This window comes from Engystomops pustulosus, chromosome 1 (genome assembly GCF_040894005.1).
Source record: "Engystomops pustulosus chromosome 1, aEngPut4.maternal, whole genome shotgun sequence".
Taxonomy (NCBI): Eukaryota; Metazoa; Chordata; class Amphibia; order Anura; family Leptodactylidae; genus Engystomops; species Engystomops pustulosus.
The window spans coordinates 172,435,041-172,450,838 of NC_092411.1; the positions used below are offsets into that span (position 1 = coordinate 172,435,041).

General features: G+C 45.7%; 4 pseudogenes; all 4 read right to left on the reverse strand.

Moving 5' to 3' along the window:
- Positions 1–46: 46 nt before the first annotated feature.
- LOC140113559 (5S ribosomal RNA) lies at positions 47–165 on the reverse strand (annotated as a pseudogene).
- A 70-nt stretch (positions 166–235) lies between these two features.
- Positions 236–354, reverse strand: LOC140113561 (5S ribosomal RNA; annotated as a pseudogene).
- Positions 355–5,131: 4,777 nt separating this feature from the next.
- LOC140112781 (5S ribosomal RNA) lies at positions 5,132–5,250 on the reverse strand (annotated as a pseudogene).
- An 8,756-nt stretch (positions 5,251–14,006) lies between these two features.
- LOC140112782 (5S ribosomal RNA) lies at positions 14,007–14,125 on the reverse strand (annotated as a pseudogene).
- Positions 14,126–15,798: the final 1,673 nt, after the last annotated feature.

Genomic DNA, 15,798 nt, shown 5'->3' on the forward strand with positions numbered 1-15,798 from the left:
TTTTACTATCTCATAGAGAAACTAACACAATTTTCAGGTTCAAAAAGGTCAACGGAACTTGGGATTCCCAGCCAGTCTCCCATGCTGGTACTTGCCAAGCCTTAAGCTGCATTGCTGCTGCGATCTGACGAGAGCAGGCACATTCAGCTTAGAATGGCCGTTGACAGCAGCTGTTCAATTTGAACCTTCTTTTACTATCTCATAGAGAAACTAACACAATTTTCAGGTTCAAAAAGGTCAACGGAACTTGGGATTCCCAGCCAGTCTCCCATGCTGGTACTTGCCAAGCCTTAAGCTGCATTGCTGCTGCGATCTGACGAGAGCAGGCACATTCAGCTTAGAATGGCCGTTGACAGCAGCTGTTCAATTTGAACCTTCTTTTACTATCTCATAGAGAAACTAACACAATTTTCAGGTTCAAAAAGGTCAACGGAACTTGGGATTCCCAGCCAGTCTCCCATGCTGGTACTTGCCAAGCCTTAAGCTGCATTGCTGCTGCGATCTGACGAGAGCAGGCACATTCAGCTTAGAATGGCCGTTGACAGCAGCTGTTCAATTTGAACCTTCTTTTACCATCTTTGACAGAGAAACTAATACAATTTTCAGGTTCAAAAAGGGCAACGGAACTTGGGATTCCCAGCCAGTCTCCCATGCTGGTATTTGCCAAGCCTTAAGCTGCATTGCTGCTGCAATCTGATGAGAGCAGGCACATTCAGCTTAGAATGGCCGTTGACAGCAGCTGTTTAATTTGAACCTTATTTTACCATCTTTGACAGAGAAACTAACACAATTTTCAGGTTCAAAAAGGTCAACAGAACTTGGGATTCCCAGCCAGTCTCCCATGCTGGTACTTGCCAAGCCTTAAGCTGCATTGCTGCTGCGATCTGACGAGAGCAGGCACATTCAGCTTAGAATGGCCGTTGACAGCAGCTGTTCAATTTGAACCTTCTTTTACTATCTCATAGAGAAACTAACACAATTTTCAGTTCAAAAAGGTCAACAGAACTTGGGATTCCCAGCCAGTCTCCCATGCTGGTACTTGCCAAGCCTTAAGCTGCATTGCTGCTGTGATCTGACGAGAGCAGGCACATTCAGCTTAGAATGGCCGTTGACAGCAGCTGTTCAATTTGAACCTTCTTTTACCATCTTTGACAGAGAAACTAACACAATTTTCAGGTTCAAAAAGGTCAACGGAACTTGGGATTCCCAGCCAGTCTCCCATTCTGGTACTTGCCAAGCCTTAAGCTGCATTGCTGCTGTGATCTGACGAGAGCAGGCACATTCAGCTTAGAATGGCCGTTGACAGCGGCTGTTCAAATTGAACCTTCTTTTACTATCTCATAGAGAAACTAACACAATTTTCAGTTCAAAAAGGGCAACAGAACTTGGGATTCCCAGCCAGTCTCCCATGCTGGTACTTGCCAAGCCTTAAGTTGCATTGCTGCTGCGATCTGACGAGAGCAGGCACATTCAGCTTAGAATGGCCGTTGACAGCAGCTGTTCAATTTGAACCTTCTTTTACCATCTTTGACAGAGAAACTAACTCAATTTTCAGGTTCAAAAAGGGCAACGGAACTTGGGATTCCCAGCCAGTCTCCCATGCTGGTACTTGCCAAGCCTTAAGCTGCATTGCTGCTGCGATCTGACGAGAGCAGGCACATTCAGCTTAGAATGGCCGTTGACAGCAGCTGTTCAATTTGAACCTTCTTTTACCATCTTTGACAGAGAAACTAATACAATTTTCAGGTTCAAAAAGGGCAACGGAACTTGGGATTCCCAGCCAGTCTCCCATGCTGGTACTTGCCAAGCCTTAAGCTGCATTGCTGCTGCGATCTGACGAGAGCAGGCACATTCAGCTTAGAATGGCCGTTGACAGCGGCTGTTCAAATTGAACCTTCTTTTACTATCTCATAGAGAAACTAACACAATTTTCAGTTCAAAAAGGTCAACAGAACTTGGGATTCCCAGCCAGTCTCCCATGCTGGTACTTGCCAAGCCTTAAGCTGCATTGCTGCTGCGATCTGACGAGAGCAGGCACATTCAGCTTAGAATGGCCGTTGACAGCAGCTGTTCAATTTGAACCTTCTTTTACCATCTTTGACAGAGAAACTAACTCAATTTTCAGGTTCAAAAAGGGCAACGGAACTTGGGATTCCCAGCCAGTCTCCCATGCTGGTACTTGCCAAGCCTTAAGCTGCATTGCTGCTGCGATCTGACAAGAGCAGGCAAATTCAGCTTAGAATGGCCGTTGACAGCAACTGTTCAATTTGAACCTTCTTTTACTATCTCATAGAGAAACTAACACAATTTTAAGGTTCAAAAAGGTCAACGGAACTTGGGATTCCCAGCCAGTCTCCCATGCTGGTACTTGCCAAGCCTTAAGCTGCATTGCTGCTGCGATCTGACGAGAGCAGGCACATTCAGCTTAGAATGGCCGTTGACAGCAGCTGTTCAATTTGAACCTTCTTTTACTATCTCATAGAGAAACTAACACAATTTTAAGGTTCAAAAAGGTCAACGGAACTTGGGATTCCCAGCCAGTCTCCCATGCTGGTACTTGCCAAGCCTTAAGCTGCATTGCTGCTGCGATCTGACGAGAGCAGGCACATTCAGCTTAGAATGGCCGTTGACAGCAGCTGTTCAATTTGAACCTTCTTTTACTATCTCATAGAGAAACTAACACAATTTTCAGGTTCAAAAAGGTCAACGGAACTTGGGATTCCCAGCCAGTCTCCCATGCTGGTACTTGCCAAGCCTTAAGCTGCATTGCTGCTGCGATCTGACGAGAGCAGGCACATTCAGCTTAGAATGGCCGTTGACAGCAGCTGTTCAATTTGAACCTTCTTTTACTATCTCATAGAGAAACTAACACAATTTTCAGGTTCAAAAAGGTCAACGGAACTTGGGATTCCCAGCCAGTCTCCCATGCTGGTACTTGCCAAGCCTTAAGCTGCATTGCTGCTGCGATCTGACGAGAGCAGGCACATTCAGCTTAGAATGGCCGTTGACAGCAGCTGTTCAATTTGAACCTTCTTTTACCATCTTTGACAGAGAAACTAATACAATTTTCAGGTTCAAAAAGGGCAACGGAACTTGGGATTCCCAGCCAGTCTCCCATGCTGGTATTTGCCAAGCCTTAAGCTGCATTGCTGCTGCAATCTGATGAGAGCAGGCACATTCAGCTTAGAATGGCCGTTGACAGCAGCTGTTTAATTTGAACCTTATTTTACCATCTTTGACAGAGAAACTAACACAATTTTCAGGTTCAAAAAGGTCAACAGAACTTGGGATTCCCAGCCAGTCTCCCATGCTGGTACTTGCCAAGCCTTAAGCTGCATTGCTGCTGCGATCTGACGAGAGCAGGCACATTCAGCTTAGAATGGCCGTTGACAGCAGCTGTTCAATTTGAACCTTCTTTTACTATCTCATAGAGAAACTAACACAATTTTCAGTTCAAAAAGGTCAACAGAACTTGGGATTCCCAGCCAGTCTCCCATGCTGGTACTTGCCAAGCCTTAAGCTGCATTGCTGCTGTGATCTGACGAGAGCAGGCACATTCAGCTTAGAATGGCCGTTGACAGCAGCTGTTCAATTTGAACCTTCTTTTACCATCTTTGACAGAGAAACTAACACAATTTTCAGGTTCAAAAAGGTCAACGGAACTTGGGATTCCCAGCCAGTCTCCCATTCTGGTACTTGCCAAGCCTTAAGCTGCATTGCTGCTGTGATCTGACGAGAGCAGGCACATTCAGCTTAGAATGGCCGTTGACAGCGGCTGTTCAAATTGAACCTTCTTTTACTATCTCATAGAGAAACTAACACAATTTTCAGTTCAAAAAGGGCAACAGAACTTGGGATTCCCAGCCAGTCTCCCATGCTGGTACTTGCCAAGCCTTAAGTTGCATTGCTGCTGCGATCTGACGAGAGCAGGCACATTCAGCTTAGAATGGCCGTTGACAGCAGCTGTTCAATTTGAACCTTCTTTTACCATCTTTGACAGAGAAACTAACTCAATTTTCAGGTTCAAAAAGGGCAACGGAACTTGGGATTCCCAGCCAGTCTCCCATGCTGGTACTTGCCAAGCCTTAAGCTGCATTGCTGCTGCGATCTGACGAGAGCAGGCACATTCAGCTTAGAATGGCCGTTGACAGCAGCTGTTCAATTTGAACCTTCTTTTACCATCTTTGACAGAGAAACTAATACAATTTTCAGGTTCAAAAAGGGCAACGGAACTTGGGATTCCCAGCCAGTCTCCCATGCTGGTACTTGCCAAGCCTTAAGCTGCATTGCTGCTGCGATCTGACGAGAGCAGGCACATTCAGCTTAGAATGGCCGTTGACAGCGGCTGTTCAAATTGAACCTTCTTTTACTATCTTATAGAGAAACTAACACAATTTTCAGTTCAAAAAGGTCAACAGAACTTGGGATTCCCAGCCAGTCTCCCATGCTGGTACTTGCCAAGCCTTAAGCTGCATTGCTGCTGCGATCTGACGAGAGCAGGCACATTCAGCTTAGAATGGCCGTTGACAGCAGCTGTTCAATTTGAACCTTCTTTTACCATCTTTGACAGAGAAACTAACTCAATTTTCAGGTTCAAAAAGGGCAACGGAACTTGGGATTCCCAGCCAGTCTCCCATGCTGGTACTTGCCAAGCCTTAAGCTGCATTGCTGCTGCGATCTGACAAGAGCAGGCAAATTCAGCTTAGAATGGCCGTTGATAGCAACTGTTCAATTTGAACCTTCTTTTACCATCTTTGCCAGAGAAACTAACTCAATTTTCAGGTTCAAAAAGGGCAACGGAACTTGGGATTCCCAGCCAGTCTCCCATGCTGGTACTTGCCAAGCCTTAAGCTGCATTGCTGCTGCGATCTGACGAGAGCAGGCACATTCAGCTTAGAATGGCCGTTGACAGCAGCTGTTCAATTTGAACCTTCTTTTACTATCTCCTAGAGAAACTAACACAATTTTCAGGTTCAAAAAGGTCAATGGAACTTGGGATTCCCAACCAGTCTCCCATGCTGGTACTTGCCAAGCCTTAAGCTGCATTGCTGCTGCGATCTGACGAGAGCAGGCACATTCACCTTAGAATGGCCGTTGACAGCAGCTGTTCAATTTCAAAAAGGTTCAAAAAGGTCGACGGAACTTGGGATTCCCAGCCAGTCTCCCATGCTGGTACTTGCCAAGCCTTAAGCTGCATTGCTGCTGCGATCTGACGAGAGCAGGCACATTCACCTTAGAATGGCCGTTGACAGCAGCTGTTCAATTTGAACCTTCTTTTATCATCTTTGACAGAGAAACTAATACAATTTTCAGGTTCAAAAAGGTCAACGGAACTTGGGATTCCCAGCCAGACTCCCATGCTGGTATTTGCCAAGCCTTAAGCTGCATTGCTGCTGCGATCTGATGAGAGCAGGCACATTCAGCTTAGAATGGCCGTTGACAGCACCTGTTCAATTTGAACCTTCTTTTACTATCTCATAGAGAAACTAACACAATTTTCAGGTTCAAAAAGGTCAACGGAACTTGGGATTCCCAGCCAGTCTCCCATGCTGGTACTTGCCAAGCCTTAAGCTGTATTGCTGCTGCGATCTGACGAGAGCAGGCACATTCAGCTTAGAATGGCCGTTGACAGCAGCTGTTCAATTTGAACCTTCTTTTACTATCTCATAGAGAAACTAACACAATTTTCAGGTTCAAAAAGGTCAATGGAACTTGGGATTCCCAGCCAGTCTCCCATTCTGGTACTTGCCAAGCCTTAAGCTGCATTGCTGCTGCGATCTGACGAGAGCAGGCACATTCAGCTTAGAATGGCCGTTGACAGCGGCTGTTCAAATTGAACCTTCTTTTACTATCTCATAGAGAAACTAACACAATTTTCAGTTCAAAAAGGTCAACAGAACTTGGGATTCCCAGCCAGTCTCCCATGCTGGTACTTGCCAAGCCTTAAGCTGCATTGCTGCTGCGATCTGACGAGAGCAGGCACATTCAGCTTAGAATGGCCGTTGACAGCAGCTGTTCAATTTGAACCTTCTTTTACCATCTTTGACAGAGAAACTAACTCAATTTTCAGGTTCAAAAAGGGCAACGGAACTTGGGATTCCCAGCCAGTCTCCCATGCTGGTACTTGCCAAGCCTTAAGCTGCATTGCTGCTGCGATCTGACAAGAGCAGGCAAATTCAGCTTAGAATGGCCGTTGACAGCAACTGTTCAATTTGAACCTTCTTTTACCATCTTTGCCAGAGAAACTAACACAATTTTCAGGTTCAAAAAGGTCAACGGAACTTGGAATTCCCAGCCAGTCTCCCATGCTGGTACTTGCCAAGCCTTAAGCTGCATTGCTGCTGCGAACTGACAAGAGCAGGCACATTCACCTTAGAATGGCCGTTGACAGCAGCTGTTCAATTTGAACCTTCTTTTACCATCTTTGACAGAGAAACTAATACAATTTTCAGGTTCAAAAAGGTCAACGGAACTTGGGATTCCCAGCCAGACTCCCATGCTGGTACTTGCCAAGCCTTAAGCTGCATTGCTGCTGCGATCTGACAAGAGCAGGCACATTCAGCTTAGAATGGCCGTTGACAGCAGCTGTTCAATTTGAACCTTCTTTTACTATCTCATAGAGAAACTAACACAATTTTCAGGTTCAAAAAGGTCAACGGAACTTGGGATTCCCAGCCAGTCTCCCAATCTGGTACTTGCCAAGCCTTAAGCTGCATTGCTGCTGCGATCTGACGAGAGCAGGCACATTCAGCTTAGAATGGCCGTTGACAGCAGCTGTTCAATTTGAACCTTCTTTTACTATCTCATAGAGAAACTAACACAATTTTTTAGGTTCAAAAAGGTCAACGGAACTTGGGATTCCCAGCCAGACTCCCATGCTGGTACTTGCCAAGCCTTAAGCTGCATTGCTGCTGCGATCTGACGAGAGCAGGCACATTCAGCTTAGAATGGCCGTTGACAGCAGCTGTTCAATTTGAACCTTCTTTTACTATCTCATAGAGAAACTAACACAATTTTCAGGTTCAAAAAGGTCAACGGAACTTGGGATTCCCAGCCAGACTCCCATGCTGGTACTTGCCAAGCCTTAAGCTGCATTGCTGCTGCGATCTGATGAGAGCAGGCACATTGAGCTTAGAATGGCCGTTGACAGCAGCTGTTCAATTTGAACCTTCTTTTACTATCTCATAGAGAAACTAACACAATTTTCAGGTTCAAAAAGGTCAACGGAACTTGGGATTCCCAGCCAGTCTCCCAATCTGGTACTTGCCAAACCTTAAGCTGCATTGCTGCTGAGATCTGACGAGAGCAGGCACATTCAGCTTAGAATGGCCGTTGACAGCAGCTGTTCAATTTGAACCTTCTTTTACTATCTCATAGAGAAACTAACACAATTTTCAGGTTCAAAAAGGTCAACGGAACTTGGGATTCCCAGCCAGTCTCCCATGCTGGTACTTGCCAAGCCTTAAGCTGCATTGCTGCTGCGATCTGACGAGAGCAGGCACATTCAGCTTAGAATGGCCGTTGACAGCAGCTGTTCAATTTGAACCTTCTTTTACTATCTCATAGAGAAACTAACACAATTTTCAGGTTCAAAAAGGTCAACGGAACTTGGGATTCCCAGCCAGTCTCCCATGCTGGTACTTGCCAAGCCTTAAGCTGCATTGCTGCTGCGATCTGACGAGAGCAGGCACATTCAGCTTAGAATGGCCGTTGACAGCAGCTGTTCAATTTGAACCTTCTTTTACTATCTCATAGAGAAACTAACACAATTTTCAGGTTCAAAAAGGTCAACGGAACTTGGGATTCCCAGCCAGTCTCCCATGCTGGTACTTGCCAAGCCTTAAGCTGCATTGCTGCTGCGATCTGACGAGAGCAGGCACATTCAGCTTAGAATGGCCGTTGACAGCAGCTGTTCAATTTGAACCTTCTTTTACTATCTCATAGAGAAACTAACACAATTTTCAGGTTCAAAAAGGTCAACGGAACTTGGGATTCCCAGCCAGTCTCCCATGCTGGTACTTGCCAAGCCTTAAGCTGCATTGCTGCTGCGATCTGACGAGAGCAGGCACATTCAGCTTAGAATGGCCGTTGACAGCAGCTGTTCAATTTGAACCTTCTTTTACTATCTCATAGAGAAACTAACACAATTTTCAGGTTCAAAAAGGTCAACGGAACTTGGGATTCCCAGCCAGTCTCCCATGCTGGTACTTGCCAAGCCTTAAGCTGCATTGCTGCTGCGATCTGACGAGAGCAGGCACATTCACCTTAGAATGGCCGTTGACAGCAGCTGTTCAATTTGAACCTTCTTTTACCATCTTTGACAGAGAAACTAATACAATTTTCAGGTTCAAAAAGGTCAACGGAACTTGGGATTCCCAGCCAGACTCCCATGCTGGTACTTGCCAAGCCTTAAGCTGCATTGCTGCTGCGATCTGATGAGAGCAGGCACATTGAGCTTAGAATGGCCGTTGACAGCAGCTGTTCAATTTGAACCTTCTTTTACTATCTCATAGAGAAACTAACACAATTTTCAGGTTCAAAAAGGTCAACGGAACTTGGGATTCCCAGCCAGTCTCCCAATCTGGTACTTGCCAAACCTTAAGCTGCATTGCTGCTGCGATCTGACGAGAGCAGGCACATTCAGCTTAGAATGGCCGTTGACAGCAGCTGTTCAATTTGAACCTTCTTTTACTATCTCATAGAGAAACTAACACAATTTTAAGGTTCAAAAAGGTCAACGGAACTTGGGATTCCCAGCCAGTCTCCCATGCTGGTACTTGCCAAGCCTTAAGCTGCATTGCTGCTGCGATCTGACGAGAGCAGGCACATTCAGCTTAGAATGGCCGTTGACAGCAGCTGTTCAATTTGAACCTTCTTTTACTATCTCATAGAGAAACTAACACAATTTTCAGGTTCAAAAAGGTCAACGGAACTTGGGATTCCCAGCCAGTCTCCCATGCTGGTACTTGCCAAGCCTTAAGCTGCATTGCTGCTGCGATCTGACGAGAGCAGGCACATTCAGCTTAGAATGGCCGTTGACAGCAGCTGTTCAATTTGAACCTTCTTTTACTATCTCATAGAGAAACTAACACAATTTTCAGGTTCAAAAAGGTCAACGGAACTTGGGATTCCCAGCCAGTCTCCCATGCTGGTACTTGCCAAGCCTTAAGCTGCATTGCTGCTGCGATCTGACGAGAGCAGGCACATTCAGCTTAGAATGGCCGTTGACAGCAGCTGTTCAATTTGAACCTTCTTTTACTATCTCATAGAGAAACTAACACAATTTTCAGGTTCAAAAAGGTCAACGGAACTTGGGATTCCCAGCCAGTCTCCCATGCTGGTACTTGCCAAGCCTTAAGCTGCATTGCTGCTGCGATCTGACGAGAGCAGGCACATTCAGCTTAGAATGGCCGTTGACAGCAGCTGTTCAATTTGAACCTTCTTTTACCATCTTTGACAGAGAAACTAATACAATTTTCAGGTTCAAAAAGGGCAACGGAACTTGGGATTCCCAGCCAGTCTCCCATGCTGGTATTTGCCAAGCCTTAAGCTGCATTGCTGCTGCAATCTGATGAGAGCAGGCACATTCAGCTTAGAATGGCCGTTGACAGCAGCTGTTTAATTTGAACCTTATTTTACCATCTTTGACAGAGAAACTAACACAATTTTCAGGTTCAAAAAGGTCAACAGAACTTGGGATTCCCAGCCAGTCTCCCATGCTGGTACTTGCCAAGCCTTAAGCTGCATTGCTGCTGCGATCTGACGAGAGCAGGCACATTCAGCTTAGAATGGCCGTTGACAGCAGCTGTTCAATTTGAACCTTCTTTTACTATCTCATAGAGAAACTAACACAATTTTCAGTTCAAAAAGGTCAACAGAACTTGGGATTCCCAGCCAGTCTCCCATGCTGGTACTTGCCAAGCCTTAAGCTGCATTGCTGCTGTGATCTGACGAGAGCAGGCACATTCAGCTTAGAATGGCCGTTGACAGCAGCTGTTCAATTTGAACCTTCTTTTACCATCTTTGACAGAGAAACTAACACAATTTTCAGGTTCAAAAAGGTCAACGGAACTTGGGATTCCCAGCCAGTCTCCCATTCTGGTACTTGCCAAGCCTTAAGCTGCATTGCTGCTGTGATCTGACGAGAGCAGGCACATTCAGCTTAGAATGGCCGTTGACAGCGGCTGTTCAAATTGAACCTTCTTTTACTATCTCATAGAGAAACTAACACAATTTTCAGTTCAAAAAGGGCAACAGAACTTGGGATTCCCAGCCAGTCTCCCATGCTGGTACTTGCCAAGCCTTAAGTTGCATTGCTGCTGCGATCTGACGAGAGCAGGCACATTCAGCTTAGAATGGCCGTTGACAGCAGCTGTTCAATTTGAACCTTCTTTTACCATCTTTGACAGAGAAACTAACTCAATTTTCAGGTTCAAAAAGGGCAACGGAACTTGGGATTCCCAGCCAGTCTCCCATGCTGGTACTTGCCAAGCCTTAAGCTGCATTGCTGCTGCGATCTGACGAGAGCAGGCACATTCAGCTTAGAATGGCCGTTGACAGCAGCTGTTCAATTTGAACCTTCTTTTACCATCTTTGACAGAGAAACTAATACAATTTTCAGGTTCAAAAAGGGCAACGGAACTTGGGATTCCCAGCCAGTCTCCCATGCTGGTACTTGCCAAGCCTTAAGCTGCATTGCTGCTGCGATCTGACGAGAGCAGGCACATTCAGCTTAGAATGGCCGTTGACAGCGGCTGTTCAAATTGAACCTTCTTTTACTATCTCATAGAGAAACTAACACAATTTTCAGTTCAAAAAGGTCAACAGAACTTGGGATTCCCAGCCAGTCTCCCATGCTGGTACTTGCCAAGCCTTAAGCTGCATTGCTGCTGCGATCTGACGAGAGCAGGCACATTCAGCTTAGAATGGCCGTTGACAGCAGCTGTTCAATTTGAACCTTCTTTTACCATCTTTGACAGAGAAACTAACTCAATTTTCAGGTTCAAAAAGGGCAACGGAACTTGGGATTCCCAGCCAGTCTCCCATGCTGGTACTTGCCAAGCCTTAAGCTGCATTGCTGCTGCGATCTGACAAGAGCAGGCAAATTCAGCTTAGAATGGCCGTTGACAGCAACTGTTCAATTTGAACCTTCTTTTACTATCTCATAGAGAAACTAACACAATTTTAAGGTTCAAAAAGGTCAACGGAACTTGGGATTCCCAGCCAGTCTCCCATGCTGGTACTTGCCAAGCCTTAAGCTGCATTGCTGCTGCGATCTGACGAGAGCAGGCACATTCAGCTTAGAATGGCCGTTGACAGCAGCTGTTCAATTTGAACCTTCTTTTACTATCTCATAGAGAAACTAACACAATTTTAAGGTTCAAAAAGGTCAACGGAACTTGGGATTCCCAGCCAGTCTCCCATGCTGGTACTTGCCAAGCCTTAAGCTGCATTGCTGCTGCGATCTGACGAGAGCAGGCACATTCAGCTTAGAATGGCCGTTGACAGCAGCTGTTCAATTTGAACCTTCTTTTACTATCTCATAGAGAAACTAACACAATTTTCAGGTTCAAAAAGGTCAACGGAACTTGGGATTCCCAGCCAGTCTCCCATGCTGGTACTTGCCAAGCCTTAAGCTGCATTGCTGCTGCGATCTGACGAGAGCAGGCACATTCAGCTTAGAATGGCCGTTGACAGCAGCTGTTCAATTTGAACCTTCTTTTACTATCTCATAGAGAAACTAACACAATTTTCAGGTTCAAAAAGGTCAACGGAACTTGGGATTCCCAGCCAGTCTCCCATGCTGGTACTTGCCAAGCCTTAAGCTGCATTGCTGCTGCGATCTGACGAGAGCAGGCACATTCAGCTTAGAATGGCCGTTGACAGCAGCTGTTCAATTTGAACCTTCTTTTACCATCTTTGACAGAGAAACTAATACAATTTTCAGGTTCAAAAAGGGCAACGGAACTTGGGATTCCCAGCCAGTCTCCCATGCTGGTATTTGCCAAGCCTTAAGCTGCATTGCTGCTGCAATCTGATGAGAGCAGGCACATTCAGCTTAGAATGGCCGTTGACAGCAGCTGTTTAATTTGAACCTTATTTTACCATCTTTGACAGAGAAACTAACACAATTTTCAGGTTCAAAAAGGTCAACAGAACTTGGGATTCCCAGCCAGTCTCCCATGCTGGTACTTGCCAAGCCTTAAGCTGCATTGCTGCTGCGATCTGACGAGAGCAGGCACATTCAGCTTAGAATGGCCGTTGACAGCAGCTGTTCAATTTGAACCTTCTTTTACTATCTCATAGAGAAACTAACACAATTTTCAGTTCAAAAAGGTCAACAGAACTTGGGATTCCCAGCCAGTCTCCCATGCTGGTACTTGCCAAGCCTTAAGCTGCATTGCTGCTGTGATCTGACGAGAGCAGGCACATTCAGCTTAGAATGGCCGTTGACAGCAGCTGTTCAATTTGAACCTTCTTTTACCATCTTTGACAGAGAAACTAACACAATTTTCAGGTTCAAAAAGGTCAACGGAACTTGGGATTCCCAGCCAGTCTCCCATTCTGGTACTTGCCAAGCCTTAAGCTGCATTGCTGCTGTGATCTGACGAGAGCAGGCACATTCAGCTTAGAATGGCCGTTGACAGCGGCTGTTCAAATTGAACCTTCTTTTACTATCTCATAGAGAAACTAACACAATTTTCAGTTCAAAAAGGGCAACAGAACTTGGGATTCCCAGCCAGTCTCCCATGCTGGTACTTGCCAAGCCTTAAGTTGCATTGCTGCTGCGATCTGACGAGAGCAGGCACATTCAGCTTAGAATGGCCGTTGACAGCAGCTGTTCAATTTGAACCTTCTTTTACCATCTTTGACAGAGAAACTAACTCAATTTTCAGGTTCAAAAAGGGCAACGGAACTTGGGATTCCCAGCCAGTCTCCCATGCTGGTACTTGCCAAGCCTTAAGCTGCATTGCTGCTGCGATCTGACGAGAGCAGGCACATTCAGCTTAGAATGGCCGTTGACAGCAGCTGTTCAATTTGAACCTTCTTTTACCATCTTTGACAGAGAAACTAATACAATTTTCAGGTTCAAAAAGGGCAACGGAACTTGGGATTCCCAGCCAGTCTCCCATGCTGGTACTTGCCAAGCCTTAAGCTGCATTGCTGCTGCGATCTGACGAGAGCAGGCACATTCAGCTTAGAATGGCCGTTGACAGCGGCTGTTCAAATTGAACCTTCTTTTACTATCTTATAGAGAAACTAACACAATTTTCAGTTCAAAAAGGTCAACAGAACTTGGGATTCCCAGCCAGTCTCCCATGCTGGTACTTGCCAAGCCTTAAGCTGCATTGCTGCTGCGATCTGACGAGAGCAGGCACATTCAGCTTAGAATGGCCGTTGACAGCAGCTGTTCAATTTGAACCTTCTTTTACCATCTTTGACAGAGAAACTAACTCAATTTTCAGGTTCAAAAAGGGCAACGGAACTTGGGATTCCCAGCCAGTCTCCCATGCTGGTACTTGCCAAGCCTTAAGCTGCATTGCTGCTGCGATCTGACAAGAGCAGGCAAATTCAGCTTAGAATGGCCGTTGATAGCAACTGTTCAATTTGAACCTTCTTTTACCATCTTTGCCAGAGAAACTAACACAATTTTCAGGTTCAAAAAGGTCAACGGAACTTGGGATTCCCAGCCAGTCTCCCATGCTGGTACTTGCCAAGCCTTAAGCTGCATTGCTGCTGCGATCTGACGAGAGCAGGCACATTCAGCTTAGAATGGCCGTTGACAGCAGCTGTTCAATTTGAACCTTCTTTTACTATCTCCTAGAGAAACTAACACAATTTTCAGGTTCAAAAAGGTCAATGGAACTTGGGATTCCCAACCAGTCTCCCATGCTGGTACTTGCCAAGCCTTAAGCTGCATTGCTGCTGCGATCTGACGAGAGCAGGCACATTCAGCTTAGAATGGCCGTTGACAGCAGCTGTTCAATTTCAAAAAGGTTCAAAAAGGTCGACGGAACTTGGGATTCCCAGCCAGTCTCCCATGCTGGTACTTGCCAAGCCTTAAGCTGCATTGCTGCTGCGATCTGACGAGAGCAGGCACATTCACCTTAGAATGGCCGTTGACAGCAGCTGTTCAATTTGAACCTTCTTTTATCATCTTTGACAGAGAAACTAATACAATTTTCAGGTTCAAAAAGGTCAACGGAACTTGGGATTCCCAGCCAGACTCCCATGCTGGTATTTGCCAAGCCTTAAGCTGCATTGCTGCTGCGATCTGATGAGAGCAGGCACATTCAGCTTAGAATGGCCGTTGACAGCACCTGTTCAATTTGAACCTTCTTTTACTATCTCATAGAGAAACTAACACAATTTTCAGGTTCAAAAAGGTCAACGGAACTTGGGATTCCCAGCCAGTCTCCCATGCTGGTACTTGCCAAGCCTTAAGCTGTATTGCTGCTGCGATCTGACGAGAGCAGGCACATTCAGCTTAGAATGGCCGTTGACAGCAGCTGTTCAATTTGAACCTTCTTTTACTATCTCATAGAGAAACTAACACAATTTTCAGGTTCAAAAAGGTCAATGGAACTTGGGATTCCCAGACCGGTCTCCCATTCTGGTACTTGCCAAGCCTTAAGCTGCATTGCTGCTGCGATCTGACGAGAGCAGGCACATTCAGCTTAGAATGGCCGTTGACAGCGGCTGTTCAAATTGAACCTTCTTTTACTATCTCATAGAGAAACTAACACAATTTTCAGTTCAAAAAGGTCAACAGAACTTGGGATTCCCAGCCAGTCTCCCATGCTGGTACTTGCCAAGCCTTAAGCTGCATTGCTGCTGCGATCTGACGAGAGCAGGCACATTCAGCTTAGAATGGCCGTTGACAGCAGCTGTTCAATTTGAACCTTCTTTTACCATCTTTGACAGAGAAACTAACTCAATTTTCAGGTTCAAAAAGGGCAACGGAACTTGGGATTCCCAGCCAGTCTCCCATGCTGGTACTTGCCAAGCCTTAAGCTGCATTGCTGCTGCGATCTGACAAGAGCAGGCAAATTCAGCTTAGAATGGCCGTTGACAGCAACTGTTCAATTTGAACCTTCTTTTACCATCTTTGCCAGAGAAACTAACACAATTTTCAGGTTCAAAAAGGTCAACGGAACTTGGAATTCCCAGCCAGTCTCCCATGCTGGTACTTGCCAAGCCTTAAGCTGCATTGCTGCTGCGAACTGACAAGAGCAGGCACATTCACCTTAGAATGGCCGTTGACAGCAGCTGTTCAATTTGAACCTTCTTTTACCATCTTTGACAGAGAAACTAATACAATTTTCAGGTTCAAAAAGGTCAACGGAACTTGGGATTCCCAGCCAGACTCCCATGCTGGTACTTGCCAAGCCTTAAGCTGCATTGCTGCTGCGATCTGACAAGAGCAGGCACATTCAGCTTAGAATGGCCGTTGACAGCAGCTGTTCAATTTGAACCTTCTTTTACTATCTCATAGAGAAACTAACACAATTTTCAGGTTCAAAAAGGTCAACGGAACTTGGGATTCCCAGCCAGTCTCCCAATCTGGTACTTGCCAAGCCTTAAGCTGCATTGCTGCTGCGATCTGACGAGAGCAGGCACATTCAGCTTAGAATGGCCGTTGACAGCAGCTGTTCAATTTGAACCTTCTTTTACTATCTCATAGAGAAACTAACACAATTTTCAGGTTCAAAAAGGTCAACGGAACTTGGGATTCCCAGCCAGACTCCCATGCTGGTACTTGCCAAGCCTTAAGCTGCATTGCTGCTGCGATCTGAC